The 17,271-nt window shown below is 45.5% G+C and overlaps 1 protein-coding gene and 1 long non-coding RNA gene across 2 annotated transcripts in view; one reads left to right on the plus strand and one right to left on the minus strand.

Moving 5' to 3' along the window:
- The window catches only part of CDON (cell adhesion associated, oncogene regulated), a 122,307-nt gene extending 114,708 nt beyond the window's left edge, over window positions 1–7,599 (minus strand). Inside the window, exon 1 of the mRNA XM_028708445.2 lies at window positions 7,509–7,599. The gene's annotated coding sequence lies outside the window, so the exon portion shown is untranslated. The remainder of the gene's footprint in view (window positions 1–7,508) is intronic.
- On the plus strand, window positions 2,963–16,818 carry LOC144325664 (uncharacterized). The gene is made up of 2 exons (XR_013390879.1): window positions 2,963–3,178; window positions 16,321–16,818. It is a non-coding gene; the product is annotated as an uncharacterized LOC144325664 (long non-coding RNA).
- The last annotated feature ends 453 nt before the right edge of the window (window positions 16,819–17,271 follow it).

Genomic DNA, 17,271 nt, shown 5'->3' on the forward strand with positions numbered 1-17,271 from the left:
ACCACTCAGCCTGGTAAGAAGACCCTTGTTCCCTCTGAACTGTACTTAGACCTGAATGCTGCAGGCCCTTGGAATACAGAGAAACTAGAGCTACTCACCTGCAATGGATTTGGTTTTATTGTTATTAAGGGCCAATGCACTAGCCGACAGGTGAGTTTTAATGTTGTGCAATGGAGGAATTCATCGCATCAACTGCACTGGTGAAAAGTCATTGTACAACAGATTGCACAATCTGTTGCACAACAAAATTACTGGCAACCAACGCGGGTGGCACTGTGGGTTAAACCACAGAGCCTAGGACTTGCCGATCAGAAGGTCGGTGGTTCGAATCCCCGCGACGAGGTGAGCTCCCACTGATCGGTCCCTGCTCCTGCCAACTTAGCATTTTGAAAGCACGTCGAAGTGCAAGTAGATAAATAGGTACTGCTCCAGCAGGAAGGTAAACGGCGCTGGTTTGCCAGAAGTGGCTTAGTCATGCATGCCACATGACCAGCTCCCTCGGCCAATAAAGCGAGATGAGCGCCGCAACCCCAGAGTCGGTCACGACTGGACCTAACGGTCAGGGGTCCCTTTACCTTTAACCTTCTATTGCGCCACAACATTTCTCTTGCACAAAACATTTTGCCGGTGGGACAAGTATGCCGCTAAGTGACATCAACTTAGTGCTGTATTGGATGCAACCCATAATTTGTCAGCTTGTGGCTGTACATTACAATATGCAAATGTTATGCAAAATTGACTCCTCTTTTGCTCTTGCTTTTGGTGATGCCTAACTGGCTACTGTAATTCAGAAAGATGATGTGCTTACAGATGCTCACACTTATGGATATAGAGGGAAACTGGTCAAGAGTAAGGCCACATGACCATGACATGCCAAAAGGTGCAGCCTGGGAAGATCAAATATTCATAAAATAGGCATATGACTTAAATCATAAGGAGGGACAGAGGGGACCCAGCCCCTTTCCCCTCTGTGCTGGCCTCCTCAGCTACTGTTTTTAAAAAGGCTGCCATGTTTGTGATTGGACTAAAATTGAGGAGGATCTTGCAGATAACTTTATGCATTTCCCCTCCAAATTGGAGCACTGGACCAGCACAGTGAGCATTCTCAATAGCAGTGGCCAGGGACAATCAACCTTTCAGGCACCGCGAGGTTCATTTATCATGGGTGTGGCATTGAAATGTCTGAATATAGATAAATTCATCACCTGCAAAGGCCCTGGCTGGAAATATGAGATGCTGAACAAGCATCTCCTTCCGCTGCGCTGAGGCTCGATGGCAGCTTCCTCTTTGTCCGGGCCCCTGTTTGCCCACATTCCCCACAACACAACCTCAGTTGCCACTTGAAAGAGGAGAAACCAAAGAGCGAGCCAGTACTCCAAGCTAAAGCAAACAGCTTGGCTCTGCCACTCATCAGATCTCTCCGGCTAGCATCTAACCACCCACCACACCACAAACAACCCAGGAGGGACTCAAATTAGAAGGAGGGCTCTGGAGCAACAAGGGCAGGTGGCCTTCTGCTTTCAGCACCAGCTCCCGAGACTCGGCCTTGAGTATCCAACCCCCTCCTCCACTCACCCCAAGGGGTTCCCCATCCATCAAACTTCTTAAACAAGCCAGGCCATTACTTTAATTCCAGCTGTGGATCCAGTTACACTCCCAGGCTGCTCCATTAGCTGCCAAAACAGAAACTGTCCCCTTGATAAGTGAGGCGGTTGGGGTGGGGTGGAGAAATCCAAACCCAACAGGTTGCTGTGGAAACACATTCCAGCCCGTGGGGCTGTGTCTTTGGAGGTCAGGACTCTGACCTTGTGGATTGCCTCCGGGCCGCACATTGTGCTCCGCGCTCAGGAATGATGGCAGATGCTGCTCCATGTAATGTTGTGTTGTCAATCTGGGGAGATCCCACTCGAGGCACTCTGCTTTGACACCTGTGCAAAGGAATAGTGGCCTCCAGCCTCCTCCCATGTTTGAGATGGGCTCATTCTTGGCATTTTAGAGGCAGATTCTTGAGCGAAGGGCAGTGGGAGCTGTGAGTGTCCAGGTGATCTGATGGAGAATTCTAGGCATGTGATAACTAGCCACAGAGGCGCATCACTTATTCATGGCTCAGAGAGGCTTCTGGTTCCAATGCTTGCCTCCATCTCCAAACTGCATTTTACCCCATCCAAAAAAAAAACTTTAATAAAATAAACGGTTACAAGAAAATAAACATAACACAAATGATAGCCCAAAACCAAGATGCATTCCACTTCCCTGGCCCCAAGCAATCAACTTCCATACTTTCTCAGTTACTTGGTTAAATTAATTTAGGCCCTGAGTGGTGTCACACATGTTCCTTTCTTTCCTTTTCTTGCTCAGCGCAACACTGCATCATTGACTTTGTAGTCTTAAATGTTCCATTCTTCTGAGTTAGAAGGGAAAAGTTGTAAATTGGCGGCACATTCAATAACTTAAATGGGTCTTTTTGGTGCAACATGATGGTGGTCAGAGGATCAGACTGCAAATGGCATGACAGGTCAGCATATTATGAAAATATCCTTTACAAGTACACAGAAATGTTAACCGTCGGCCGATAGCACCCAAGTAAAAAATGTGTAATGCTGTGGATCTGAAGGCAGGAGACTAAAGGTGCAAGATCAAATACTTTGTTAGATTTCAAGAAAAGCTTTATGAAATTTCTACAAGGCTGTCGTCGTTTTCACAGCAATATTCCAAACGGACAGAGCCAAGGGCTGTGTGACCTGACTCCTAATATTGTCAGGTTTTGAGGTTTTTATGCTTGGCAGACAGAGACCTCCTTAAACTGCCTGCACGCTAGGCTTCCTCTAGTCTCAATCCCATCTCTATCTCACAAGCAAGTTTCTTCACAGCCCAGCAGGTCTGCCTCTAACTTTCAGCTATATGTTTACATTTCTCCTCTACAACCACCAGCCCGCATTGCCTTTTATAGGCTGCTCTTACTACACACATAACACTGTTATTATAAACATAGCCCTGGTCGTCTGGGCACCCTGGCCACTGGCACATGCCATGGCTGCTCCAAAACAAACCGCAGTGTTACCCTTACGCAGAGCACCTTGCAATGGGCATGTGACCTGGCCCTGGCATTTCACAGCTTTTCATCAACAAAACTCTCTTCAGCTCAGCAGAAGGCAAAGGGAAATGCAAGGATTTACAGGTATATTACAGTTACATATGCATATCTGGTGTAGGAAAACTGAAGATCAAATTACCAGTGATGTCTGCAGAAAGCCAGGAATGGGGAGCCTACGGCCCTCAATATCTCTCTGGCCCTCAGAACTCTCCCTAGGCCCCCCCACTCTGAACCACTCCTTGTGTGGTTTTGCCTGGCTGGAATATGCCTGGCTGGGAATGTGATAATACCTGCTGCCTGACTGAATAGAGAGATATGGGCACTTGCATACAAACCTCTAGCACCTGCGTGGCCAGAATGTAGCAAAGATGAAAGTCACACCCTTTGACCACACCCAAACCCATCCCAAACATTGCTTTCGCTTCGTCTGAACTTTCTAGGGCCCTCGTGTAAGTGGTGGTTGGGGCCAAAGGCAAAGTGTACAGATCAATCAGTGCAGGTTTACCTCTGTTCTGGAGATAAGTTCCAGCCATGCAAAAGTGAGCATATACATCCATACAGGCGAGAAAGATGATAGCACTTCAATGATTGATTGAGTGATCAATTTCTCCAGGGAGTAGAAGTATTGCAGATGAAATAGCATGTGTGTGGGGTGGATGGCCGTTGTATTAGTATTGTGGTTGCCTACTGGCCAGTGCCAATGCCATCATATTTCCTTCTACTTACTTCTGGTTGTATGTGGGTAAGCTCCCATAGCTATGGCACATCTTTGCATGCAAAACTTCAGTTGCATGAGGAGTTACTCTTTGCATCTCGACCCTGTTACTGGGCCTCTGTTTGTTTTTAATATTCAAGTTATTTCATATTGCGAGGAAACCTAGGCTTTTATTTTTCTAAGGGAATGTCAGGAGGTATTTTCCTTGGCTCACGACAGCGCGCTCTGCCGTTGCCATATAGTTCACATGCCAGAATGAATGTTCTTGGCATTTTTTGCTCTTAGGGGATGGCAGGAGGTATTGTTTTGGCCAAAGGTATGGAAACAGTCACTTCACATCCATATGAAAGAATGCTTTGCTTCAAAAGGGGAGCCTAGCTGTCTGTAACACAAATCTGCAGGCTAGAGAGAACCACAATGGTGACCTAGTTTGCCCTCCTATCAGAGATGTTTCATTTACCACTCCAACCTTCAATTCCAGCCATTTCTGATGGAATTTCAGCACGTCTTGGGACTTTCAGCAAATTCACAGAATGCCAAGGCCGGTGAAAAATGCAGCCTACTAACTGAACAGGGTTGCTTCTCCCCACCAGCAAGACTGCTGCGGCTTTTACCTCTGCATGAAAGGCAGAAACCAGGCAAAGCCTTTCCTTGCATGCAGATTCAGCAATGGGGCAGGGTTTCTGTCTGCCATACAGTCGTTAAATGTGTGATATTTCTGCCAGGGGCTTGGGAGAATGAGCTATATGCACTGAGGGTAGATTGAAAGCATGTTGGAAGATGAACACATGGTCAAGTTGACTATTATGCTGCTATTGAGTGGGCTGGATGGCTGTGCCCCATAGAATATATCCAGGAACATAGGATGCTGCCTTAAACAGAGTCAGACCATTGGTTCTTCTAACTCAGTATGGTCTGCACCAGGGATTAAGAACCTGTGGCCCTCCAGATGTCATTGGATCACCATATCTGACCATGGACCATGCTGACGGAGGGGGCTGGAGTCCACCAACATCTGGAGGGCTAGGGGGTTCCTCTTCTCTGATCTACAATGACCAGCAGCAGCTCTCCAGGGTTCCAGACAGGGGTCTTCCCCAGCCCCTGCCTACCTGGAGATGTCAGTGGGTGAATCTGGGACCTCTTACATGTAAAGCATGTGCCATTGTACCATTGAACTACATTCCTTCCACACATTTCTATAATGTGCCAAACTTCAATAGATGCAGTCTCACAACTTCTCTGTTGAGCACACCAACTCTTGTTGATCCCGGGGTACTTGATGGGGTTGGGAAAGTAGCGAATGTGTTCTAGAAATCAGGTTCTAAATCAGGAAGAAATAATGGCATCTACCCCACATCTTGAGTTCAATCATGTAAATAAACCATCTTTTTATTTTTTGTAAACGTGCCTCCTTATTATAATCATATTGTTCATTTGGCATGAAGTATGAAGGTAAAGCATGGGCTCAACTTTCTTCTAAACCCCATGCCTTACCTTTTTGCAAAACATAAACTATTTGGGGGAAGCAGCAGTAGGGTGGGAGGAGGCAAGGAACGGGTCAGTCATGAGTTGTGGGATACGTGAACAGGTAAAGACAAGCACCAAAACTCTATCATTTGAACACTGGAGCCTCTGACAGATACTGCACATGGTTTAAAATATTATTTCAATTTCCTTGAGGACTAGAATTATATTGCATGGTTTGGTTTTTTAAATCATGGATGGTGGCAGTGTCAGGAATCCATACAGCAACATGTATTTCTGCAGGAAATTCTATGCATGCAGCACTGCAGAGTTTATGCACATGTATATGTGCAATTACAATGGAAATGTGTACATTAAACGATGTGAGAAAGAGTTCTCAGGTCTTTTGTGCAACTTCACCCTATCCTATATCCTGTCTCATACTGTGCTTACTTCTACTTCTTTAGAGGAAAGCTCAGCAAAAGGAAGGCACAAAATATTAGGGGTGAACAGTCCTATCTTAACATCTATATGTTGGAGCAGATACATGATGCTGTGGGCTCCCTTTGCCATAACATACCTGGGATGCGTAATTTTTGAGGTTTGCCATGTGCATCCTTGGGAAGGGACCAAGGTGGTAGAGTAAATGCTTTATATGCAGAAGATCCTATTTTCCACCCCTGTCATATTCAGGTAGAGCTGAGCAAGTTCCTTGTCTGAAATGCTGATGACCCACTTCCAGCCAGTGGAGACTAAGGGTAGTGTTGTCCTCCAGACATTGTTGAATTTGTGGCAGGAACGCACAAATGCACAATATGCGGAAGTTTAAGCTTTTCTCCATGCCTACACTTCTCAGCTGCCCCAAGCAGCATGGCCAATGCTCAGAGATGATGGGACTTTATAGTCCAACAATCTCTGCAGAACACCACGTTGGCTATCCCTGGTGTAGATGTAACCGAGCTAAATGGACTAGCTTCCTACTCTGATCTAAACAGAGAGCATTTGGACAAAAATAAGAAGAAACAAAACCCAAACTCCTAACCATCCAGTCCCGCTTGCTACTCCTTATGAAATCTAGGAAACGGATGTGTCAGTCAACCAGAGGTATGCCTACATCAGCTGGTTTGATGTTCAGGCATTATTATGGATCCAAAAGCAGCAAAGTTTTGTGCTCAGGTACTGCACACACCTGGGCACAGGTAAGGGCCACCGACACGCCATTACAATGTATCCTTTTCCTGTTCACCTCTACTTTGAATGCTCACACAGCTGTAACTGCATACATCACAACACAACCCATTATCCTTCATAGGAACTACAATATATATCAAAGGCAATACTGCACCAGAGATCCCACAGCTCAGGGAAGCAAACATTCTCCAAGGAGTGTCTTGGCAACACCTGTGGAAAGACAAATCATACCTTCCTCCCCTCAGCTCACCCACACCTCTAAGCACACTCTGATTTGTCCAGCAAAGAGACATCGAGGAAAAAGAAGAGGAGACATTTGTCTTTTATTAGGATAATTAATTCAGGCAAATTACCTGGACTGGTTTTAATTACTGAAATATCTCAAACGAGCTTGCACCTGCCTGACTTCAGACAGCAGATCTGTCCCCAGGGACAACCAGAAGCGACTTCTCTGAATCCTAAACTGCAGGCAGAAGCTTGGGGCTCTGTCCAGCATATGACACATTACGTTTAGTAAGAACAGAGCCCCTTGGTGACTGGAGGAATCCCTCATAGAGCTGCAAGACTTTCTCACAGAAGGAGCATGCGGAGGCTTAGACTGTAAAACAGGCCACCATCAATTCTGGGTCCCCAGAGCTCTTCTGAGAGGGTCTCATGGCCCCTTGGGGACTACATCTTTCTGTCGTTGTACAGAAAAGCTCCGACCTCACAATCTCGATGCTCTCATCAATGTCTCCCCTTTTGCTCTTCTGAACTGGAGCGTAAGAAAGGCAGCACAGTGCAGCTCTCCTGTCGCAGTTTGAAGAGCAAATATTTTCCTACAGGTTTGCTTGTCGACAGGCTGCTCGCTTCACAGGAAGAAAAAAAAGAGGGAGAGAGAAAGCAGCGAGGTGAAAGAGCTTCAGCTCAGGTTGACCACCCTGAGGAAACTGGGGAAAGAAGGTGCAAAGAGAGAGAGAGAGAAAGAGAAAGAAGGAAGAGGGAACAAATTCACCTCAGCTAACTCAGCGGCTTCCCCTTCTGAAAGCTGAAGCGCTCACTTACCTCCTGCTCTGTCGGTGAATTCTTGTCCAGTCTCAGAGCCTCTCCTGTTCAAATCACGCCTCTAAGGCACCAGACACTTTTTCTTAACGTTTCCTTCAAAGCAGAACCCACCCCCCCAGCCCACCATGGCTCTTTGCCCAGTCGTTCTCCATGCGGAGCCAAGAAAACCTCACTCAAGGAGAAAACAAAATTACTTGGGAATGATGCGAGCAGGAGGGATGGTTCTCGTCTTGGGTTTTTAGGCTCCGTACCATCCGGGTATACAGCAGAGGGGGACTGTATAAGAGGGGGAGAGAGAGAGAGAGAGAGAGAGAGAGAGAGAGAGACAGGGGTGTTGGGGGGAGAGAAAGAGAGCTCTAAAATTGACAACACATGGCTGTTTCTTATCCTAGGGCCTAGTAAATAGGTCTTTCATGCTGGGCCAGTTACCACGGCAACAAACATGCAGGAAATATTCCAGATAACTAGAATAGTGGCAAAAAACATGTGTTTTGGATAAAGCACCCCCCCTCCTTCTCCCATGGCTTTATTCATTCGGCTGCTCCACACAAGCTTGCCTTTCAGGGCAGACACCTTCCTTGTGTCTGGCAGGGGTCAGAGGCTAACCTTTGCCGCAACTAGGAAGATGAGACCCATGTTTTTTCTCCAGGGGAGAAAAAGAAATAGCGGTTTCTTCCTGCTGCCCCTTGTCTTCAGATGAAATTGAACAAAGATGCTTGCTGGGAAACTCTCGGAGGAGATTCTCCTTGGCTACTTGACTCCTGCACATATAGAAGAGAACTTTGTGATTCCTAGGGCCAAGACAGCCAATAGTGATGTTGTTGGGGGACAACTTCCATCATCCCCAACCATTGGTCTGAGGCCCATGGGAACTGGAGTTGAAGAAGAGCTGGAGGACATCACATTGGCCACTGCTGCCATAATTGGCCAACAATGAGTTCCGTTTCGGACCCCTGCATGGCCTTTGATGTGTCATGGGTATTGAAGGCCACACTCACACCACCCATTTAAAGCACTCCTATACAACTTTAATAGTCATGGCTTCTCCCAAAGAGAACTGGGAACTGTAGTCTTCTAGGGTCTCATTTTGCACAGGTCAATTCTGTGTCCAGGGCAGCTGTCTACCAGCTCCATCTGGAACGCAAGCTGAGACCCTACCTGCCTGCGGACTGTCCCACCAGAGTGGTGCATGCTTTAGTTATCTCCTGCTTGGACTACTGCAATTCGCTCTACGTGGGGCTACCTTTGAAGGTGACCCGGAAACTACAACTAATCCAGAATGCGGCAGCTAGACTGGTGACTGGGAGTGGCTGCCGAGATCATATAACACTGGTCCTGAAAGACCTACATTGTCTCCCAATACATTTCTGGGCACAATTCAAAGTGTTGGTGCTGACCTTTAAAGCCCTAAACGGCCTTGGCCCACTATACCTGAATGAGCATCTCCACCCCCATCGTTCAACCCGGATGCTGAGGTCCAGCACTGAGGGTTTTCTGGTAGTTCCCTCCCTGCGAGAAGTGAGGTTACAGGGAACCAGGCAGAGGGCCTTCTCGGTAGTGGCGCCCACCCTGTGGAACACCCTCCCACCAGATGTCAAAGAAATAAACAACTATCTGACTTTTAGGAGACATCTGAAGGCATCCCTATTTAGGGAAGCTTTTAATATTTGCTGTGCAGGAAAGCTTTTAATATTTGATGAATTATTGCATTTTAATATTTTGCTGGAAGCCGCCCAGAGTGGCTGGGGAAATCTAGCCAAATGGGCGGGGTATCAATAATAACCCCGTACAAGCTACAGTTCCTGGGATTCTATGGAGGAAGCTATGGCGGTTATGGAGGAAGCTATGATAGGTTCTTTTGCTGCTGTGCAAATATGTGGTGTGCCTTAGCATGTCATCTGAACCTGGCGTTGTGGTTTACCTCTTCCAGAAAAACCACAAGATGCAAATCGAAGGTCAAACTTTAGTTCCAGCTCATTGTCAGTCCGGTGAGAATTGAAGCATGAGTCTGGGTTTGGATGACACACCATGGCTTAGCTCAGTACAGCACAGTAGCAAGTTGACAGGGCAGGAGCAAAGTGGCCATCATCTCCTCCCTTGGAGCTACATGTTTGCTTGTTCACACTAAGCTGGGGCTTGGTTTAGCATTATGTGCAAATCAGACTATTGTTTTTGTGAAGCTAAGCCAGTGAAGGTCTGGTCAATGACCTGGATGGGAAACCACTGGAAGTGCAATGTAAGCCTTGGAAGTATATATACATATTTAAAATGAAAATCAATCTGTAACGCATTCGCTGTTGACACAACAAACGCGTATGATAAAAGCCACACAAAACAGCTGTTTAATAAGCATAGACAAACAGTGCATAACTAGGTATGCAACTAATTTTTGAGTGCTTTTTGGGCTCATGAACTCAGCTGCATTAAAAGTCCACATTGTTGGCACCAGCCCAGCCCAGCTGACTATAAACATAAGTACAGATTATTCATGAATGTTTGAAAAATCTCTCCTTGCCCCACTCTCACACCCAGTGCTCCCCCCCCAGAACATAATAATAATAATAATAATAATAATAATAATAATAATAATAATTTATTATTTGTACCCCGCCCATCTGGCTGGGTTTCCCCAGCCACTCTGGGCGGCTTCCAACAAAGATAAAAAATACACTAAAATGTCACATATTAAAAACTTCCCTGAACAGGGCTGCCTTCAGATGTCTTCTGAATGTCAGGTAGTTGTTTATCGCTTTGACATCTGATGGGAGGGCGTTCCACAGGACGGGCACCACTACCGAGAAGGCCCTCTGCCTGGTTCCCTGTAACTTGACCTCTCGCAGTGAGGGAACCGCCAGAAGGCCCTCGGAGCTGGACCTCAGTGTCCGGGCAGAACGATGGGGGTGGAGACGCTCCTTCAGATATACTGGACCAAGGCCGTTTAGGGCTTTAAAGGTCAGCACCAACACTTTGAATTGTGCTCGGAAACTTACTGGGAGCCAATGTAGGTCTTTCAAGACCGGTGTTATATGGTCTCGGCGGCCGCACCGAGAACAGTGTTTAGGAGAACAGTGTTTAGGAGAACAGTGTTTAGGAGATGGTGAGAGCAGCCACGAAATTAAAAGACGCCTGCTTCTTGGGAGAAAAGCAACGACAAACCTAGACAGCATCTTAAAAAGCAGAGACATCATCTTGCCAACAAAGGTCCGTCTAGTTAAAGCTATAGTTTTCCCAGTAGTGATGTATGAAAGTGAGAGCCGGACCATAAAGAAGGCTGATTGCCGAAGAATTGATGCTTTTGAATTATGGTGCTGGAGAAGACTCTTGAGAGTCCCATGGACTGCAAGAAGATCAAACCTATCTATTCTGAAGGAAATCAGCCCTGAGTGCTCACCGGAAGGACAGATCCTGAAGCTGAGGCTCCAATACTTTGGCCACCTCATGAGAAGAGAAGACTCCCTGGTAAAGACCCTGATGTTGGGAAAGATGGAGGGCACAAGGAGAAGGGGACGACGGAGGACGAGATCATTGGACAGTGTTCTTGAAGCTACTAACATGAGTTTGACTAAACTGCGGGAGGCAGTGGAAGACAGAAGTGCCTGGCGTGCTCTGGTCCATGGGGTCACGAAGAGTCGGACACGACTAAACGACTAAACGACTAAACGACTAAACAACAACAACATTTTCCCACTCATATTGAAATGCTGCCCCTCAATGAGGCCAAACTTAGATTCACGAAATGTTTAGGTAGGGGTATGCGTACCCCTGCGTACCCCGCCCCCCCCAGGAAAAAAGCACCGCTCACACCCATAGGTGAAAGCAGAAAGAGAAGGTTGGGAAAGAAGTTTCAGGTTGCCTCTACAAGCACCGGTTATCCGGAGAAAAGGTATTTTTGATGAAGAGATGCAGGAATCTCAGAGACAGAGCATTTCTTCAAAGCCCTAAAGAATCCTTAATTTGGAAGTGTAAAGGACTTCTGTTGAAGCTTTGACAATCAGCTGTAATTGAAAAGGAACCTGTCTAATGGATCACTGCCATTCCCTGTTGCGGTCATCACATTTGCTTTAAAATTTGGCGACTGTAGCGGGCTGCCTGGCATCCGCATGGAAGTTTTAAGTAAGTGCATGCTCAAATAATGGCCATATGTGTACGAGGCAAGAAAAGGGGCTATCAGGGCACTCTTTCAGTTCGGCCCTGCATTTTCTAGATGAAAGGCAGCCTGGAGCCATTAGTGTCTTGGCTGGGTCTGCTGATGCCAACTCCATGACTGAGCCAACACAACAGGTGTGAGGGAGATGCCTTCTTCCACCTGCAGCTAATGACCATCTGAAGGCAATAAAGCTGATTCTCTCTCTCTGTCTCCTTCCCATTGATCCTGAGCCCAATCCTAAAGTCTTTGATCAGGCCCTAACCGGCAGAGTTCTCTGGCATGAGCCCTGGCCATTTGTCTCCAGTAAAATATGATTTGAAGCAGATGACGTCATTTACAAACACACACCCTGCAGTGAGAATGTTACAGGCAAAGTCTGGGAAAGCTTCTAATTTAGGGTTGCCATATTTTGAAAAGTGAAAATCTGGACACAAAAGTTCTGTTGAGCTTTTTTGTCTTTTTTTTTTGGCCAGTGTTATTGAGTTAGGTTTTTTTAGTTTTGCCCAAAATTGTTGAGCTTCTTTGGCAAAATCGCAAAAGAGAGAGAGAGAAAAGATAAGTTTTTGAGCTACTTTTAAGGAAAATCACCCCGAACGACACTCCCAACATGGGTTGCCATACGTCCAAATTTTCCCGGACATTTTTTTTGCAATTTTGATCCGGACACTGCTTCTGACTCCAGTATTCTGGCTATGTCAGGGAAATTCCAGACATGTGACAACCCTATAGGGAACAGCCACAACCTGGCCTCCCTTACTTTGCTGTGAATGTCACCTGCCTCTACTCCAGGGATGGATAACTTGTGCGCCTCCAGATGCTGTTGGACTACAACTCCCATCATTCTTGACCACTGGTTGTGGTGGCTGGGGCTGATGGGGTCTGAAGTCCACCAACATGTGGAGAGCCAAGAGATTCCCCATCCCTGAAATATACTCTGGTAGCTGCAATGTGTCTGAAAGGCCAGGCTGTGGTCTATATGGCCCCTGACAGCCTAGCCAGATGTGGCATTAAGATTGCACCAGGGCCAGTCCAAGACATTTTGCCGTATGAAGCAAAGGGCAAAACTACATTCACTCCCATCACTCTTGTGCACTGCAGTCAAATCTTGTTTCAACACGGGATAGCATCCCTCACTACACCTGAGACAGCAGGCCAGATTAGGTGGTGCAGAAGAGGCCATATGGTAGCTGAGGGGAAGGGCTGGGGGCTTAGGAGAAAAAGCCAGAGGCGGCTGCATTGCTTTTGCTGCTTTCCTAAGGATCGGCCACCTGAGGCAGAGCCTAATGGTAGAGCCAGCCCTGGAATGGACTTTGGGTGCTGGGTTTTTGCTTACTAAATAACTGTTACGGACTCTCCAAGTGTCCCTATTTTCCAGGGACAGTCCCGGACTTACAGAAGCCATCCCTGTTTCTGATTTGATCCCGGAATGTTTTGCTTTTCCTTAGGGCGTCCCTGTTTTCATTGGAGAAATGTTGGAGGGTATGGAGTTATGTGACCCCCCCCCGAGCCGAGGAGATAAGTAACTATACAACCTTTAGAAGACATCTGAAGGCAACCCTGTACAGTGGTACCTTGGGTTACAGACGCTTCAGGTTACACACGCTTCAGGTTACAGACTCCGCTAACCCAGAAATAGTACCTCGGGTTAAGAACTTTGCTTCAGGATGAGAACAGAAATCGTGCTCCGGCGGCGTGGCGGCAGCGGGAGGCCCCATTAGCTAAAGTGGTACCTCAGGTTAAGAACAGTTTCAGCTTAAGAACGTACCTTCAGAACGAATTAAGTTCTTAACCCCATGTACAATTGTATAGGGAAGTTCCTTAGTGTTTAATGTTTTATTATGTTTTTATATATGTTGGAAGCTGCCCAGAGTGGCTGGGTGACCCATTCACAAGGGCAGGGTAATAATAATAATAATAATAATAATAATAATAATAATGGCTAGGACATCTATATTTGCGTCAGAGAAATGTTGGAGGATATGCTGTTGCCTGGGTGTGTATGATCATACCCAGGGCATGGGAAGCAAGGCTTTTTTTTTTTTTATAGGAAGAACACATAATTGTTGCGCTATTTTAAAGGAATCCATCGGCTCTCAAACTGTGGGTGGCAGCCTGCTAACTTTTACTTGACTCACTGAAATTAGTAGACCTAAAGTCAGTTATGTTCAATTCAGTGGGCCTGCTCTGACTGTGACTAGCATGGGATACAGCCCTGTTTCACTGGAAGATTGAATTTTTCCTGCTTTCAGAAATCCCATTGCACCCATTGGATCTTGCTCAGCCTGCAATGGAATAAACAAGCAAGCAAATCTGCTTCTGCTAAATTATCAGCATCCTCAGCATGGGTGCAACTACGGATACAACTAGACAGTTACAAAACTCTGCTCCCATTTGCACTTCTGGTTCCTTTAGACATCATGAGGGTTTTTAAAATTCTTTCTCCCCATCCTGATTTTGCTAGCTGTCCTTTTCCTTTTCCCTAGAGGGACAAGTCCAGTGCAGCTGAGTTCTTAAGGCTCTGCTTGGCCATTCTGATTTTTTGATTTTTTAAATGTTGACCTAACTTTCCATGATGTTTATGCTGAAAGCCACCCCCCCGCCCCACACTCCCCAAATGTCTTAGACTGACACATTTCTCTCTCTTTATTTATGATCCCAATTAAAACCCTGCCTGTAATTTTACCTCCGGAAAAAACCTCATTCGGTCCAGACAGCTCTGCAGAGAGTTACTCATGGCGCTCTCTCTCAAGTTCTCCCACTCTTTGACCAACACGGCACGTATCATATAGGTGTTCAGAGTCAGCTAAACTGTCTGGCTAGATCTTCTAAGCAGTGTCATGGTTTGCAAATACAATGTGTTCCAATCATTCCTATTTACCAGGCACATGAAACATTTTTCGGGAATCTGTTCCTGGTTAAAACAAACACATAAAAAAACACAACATGAGTCCCCCAAACCTGCCCGTTTCTCCTTCTCCTTCTCCTTTTTCTTCTTTTTCTTCTTCTTTTTCTTCTTCTTAGATTTGGAGAATGCACTTTAACCAACCATCTTGGATCCTACCATCAACAGGCAAGGCCTTGTTGCTGGTGCTGCCCCTAGGGGGCTGCCTGGTCGGTGTTGACCCATAGCAGGGCCTTTTCAGTGGTGGTTCCCCAGTTTTGGAATGCCCTTCCTAGTGTGGTAAGCCTGAGTCCATCGTTACTAACTTTCAGGAGGAATTAGAAAACATTCTCCTTTACCCAGTCATTTGGTGGAAGAATACTGTTCCTGGCAATCCTGAGATCACTGGATGGAATAATGTTTTTAACTTTAATTGTTTTTAGAATTTTTTTTTAAATTGGGTATGTTTTCCACCTTTGGCTACTTCAGGAAGAAGGATGGAATATAAACTCTAGATAGATAGATATAGATAGATAGATAGATAGATAGATAGATAGATAGATAGATGATAGATATAGATAGATAAAAAGGCTGCTCACATGTTCACACTGAACACAGGTAGAAGGTACCTCTACACTTGTACAAATGTATGTGTGAAAGAGTGTACACTTTTTTGTGCAACTCAGCTATAGGTTATTGTGTGAACAGGTAAACGGATTGTATGCACATTAAATGTAATGTGTGAACACCCCTAGAGTATTGCTAATATGAGTTAATGTATTTGCCATTCTCCACATATTAGCACCCACCTTTGTAACTCTAGTGCCAGCACAATTCTTTGCACATTTACTTCTAGAGACAGAAATAATTTTCTCATCCGGTAATAATACTGAACCAAAATGCAGTCATCTTTGAAATTTACACTTTTTTTCAATTTTGCAATGCAGTTTTCCAACCAAGTAACATGTAGGAAAATTCATGTACCAGGGTAAAGTGTGCATAAAAATGCCTGATTTAGGGAAAATATCGTGCAAAAATATCATACATTTGGGGAAATTGCGGGCAAAAGACATGTGTATTAGGCAAGATTGCTAGCAAAAAAGTGTGTGTCAGAAGAAATTGGAATAGAATACTGATGTATTTTCATTAGGACTTTTTAAAAAAGAATTTCACACTGATATGGGCATATGGGGAACTGAATTTAAGGTTGGAAAACTGAGAGAAATCAGATCCCCACCCCCATTTTTAATATGAATTTTCTAAATTGAACCAAATTGAACCAAATTAATTTAATTTAATAAAATTTCTTAAAATCAGGTTTACCACTCCTGTTTCAAGCAGAGAAACCAAAATTGACATAGTCCCCTATCTCATTGGGTCTTACTCCTAAGTATTTTTTTTTTTTTTTTAGGATTGCAACCTGAAAGTTCAATTTCTATCCCAGTCCAGTTATAAAAATCCCTGGCTGCTAAACTGCCATTTATTTGCCAGAGAACAAGCCATGTGGCTGCATGCTTAGGGACTCAGGAAACTCCCTCATGATGAGTCTTCCACAAGCACCTTCAATTTGCAAACTGTCGCGGGGTGAGTATAGGAGCCACAGACTACCATATTCTCACTCCCAAGGTGAGGGTCCCTCCCCACCCCCATAACAGGCCTGCAGAGGGCAGGGGGTGCAAGAAGATTCTCATGGTTTCAGACTGGACGCATTCCTATCCCTTCCATCTGGGACTTTTTGCATTTTGTATAAGCCTTCACTTCCTTGTGCAATTCTCTTCTTTCAGGTTGGTCCTGATAAAGGCATGTGGATTTTGGAGGGACCCCTCCCCTCGCGACACACATACGGACCAACGTGGCCTTTCCATAGCCATGTAGAAGATGGAATTTCAGCAGGTGCATCCTTGCCCTCTTTCACATCTGGCTTACCTTATCAGCCCAGGATTTATGGCTCCGGAACTGAGAACAGATACCTCACACCACCAGTCCGGCTCCTTTCTGACGCCGCACACAGTCAAGTTTTGCCACCTTCTGGGTAGATTTGGAGGGTGTTCCTGAGAAGACAGGGGCCTCTTCCAGCTGTGAAGGTTGTTGGTGCCAAGCTCCAACTGCTTTTCAGATTAGGTATTGTTAAAAGGGAACAGAAATCGGAGCAGAAATTCTCCCTGGAGCTGAGATGCAGAAACAACTGCATTGCAGATGGAGTCTTTTGTCTTTTATTACATATCACATTTTTATTTTTTAAACAAACCACACCCAAACTGGTACTTTATTTTTCCACAATGCCCCCCCCCCCAAACCTTGTGAATTACACCAGTGGTGTCCAAACTTTTTTCAAAGAGGGCCAGATTTGATGAAGTGAAGAGCTGTGAGGGCTGTTTTTAAGGAGTTTAGCCCAGGAAATAAACTGCCACAGGGGCCAGATTAAACTGACCGGTGGGCCGGATTACATCCCCAAAACGGACTTTGGACATGTCTGCTATATACCAATGCTGTTGAGACAATTTGGCCAGTGGCTACAGTTCTTTTGAAAGGATCACTTTAAGGATAGGAGATAAATTCAATTCAGTTCACATTTAAAGCTGAACTGATCTAAGTTGCACTTGGCAAAATAACACAGGAACCAAAATGCAGCCATCTGCTGAAATTCACAGGTCTCTGAATTTTGCAATGCAGTTCTCCAGCAAAGTGATGAGCTTGGTTGGTTGGTTGGTTGGTTTAAATGCCTGTGTTAGGGC

The sequence above is a fragment of the Podarcis muralis genome, chromosome 15 (genome assembly GCF_964188315.1).
Source record: "Podarcis muralis chromosome 15, rPodMur119.hap1.1, whole genome shotgun sequence".
Lineage (NCBI taxonomy): Eukaryota > Metazoa > Chordata > Lepidosauria > Squamata > Lacertidae > Podarcis > Podarcis muralis.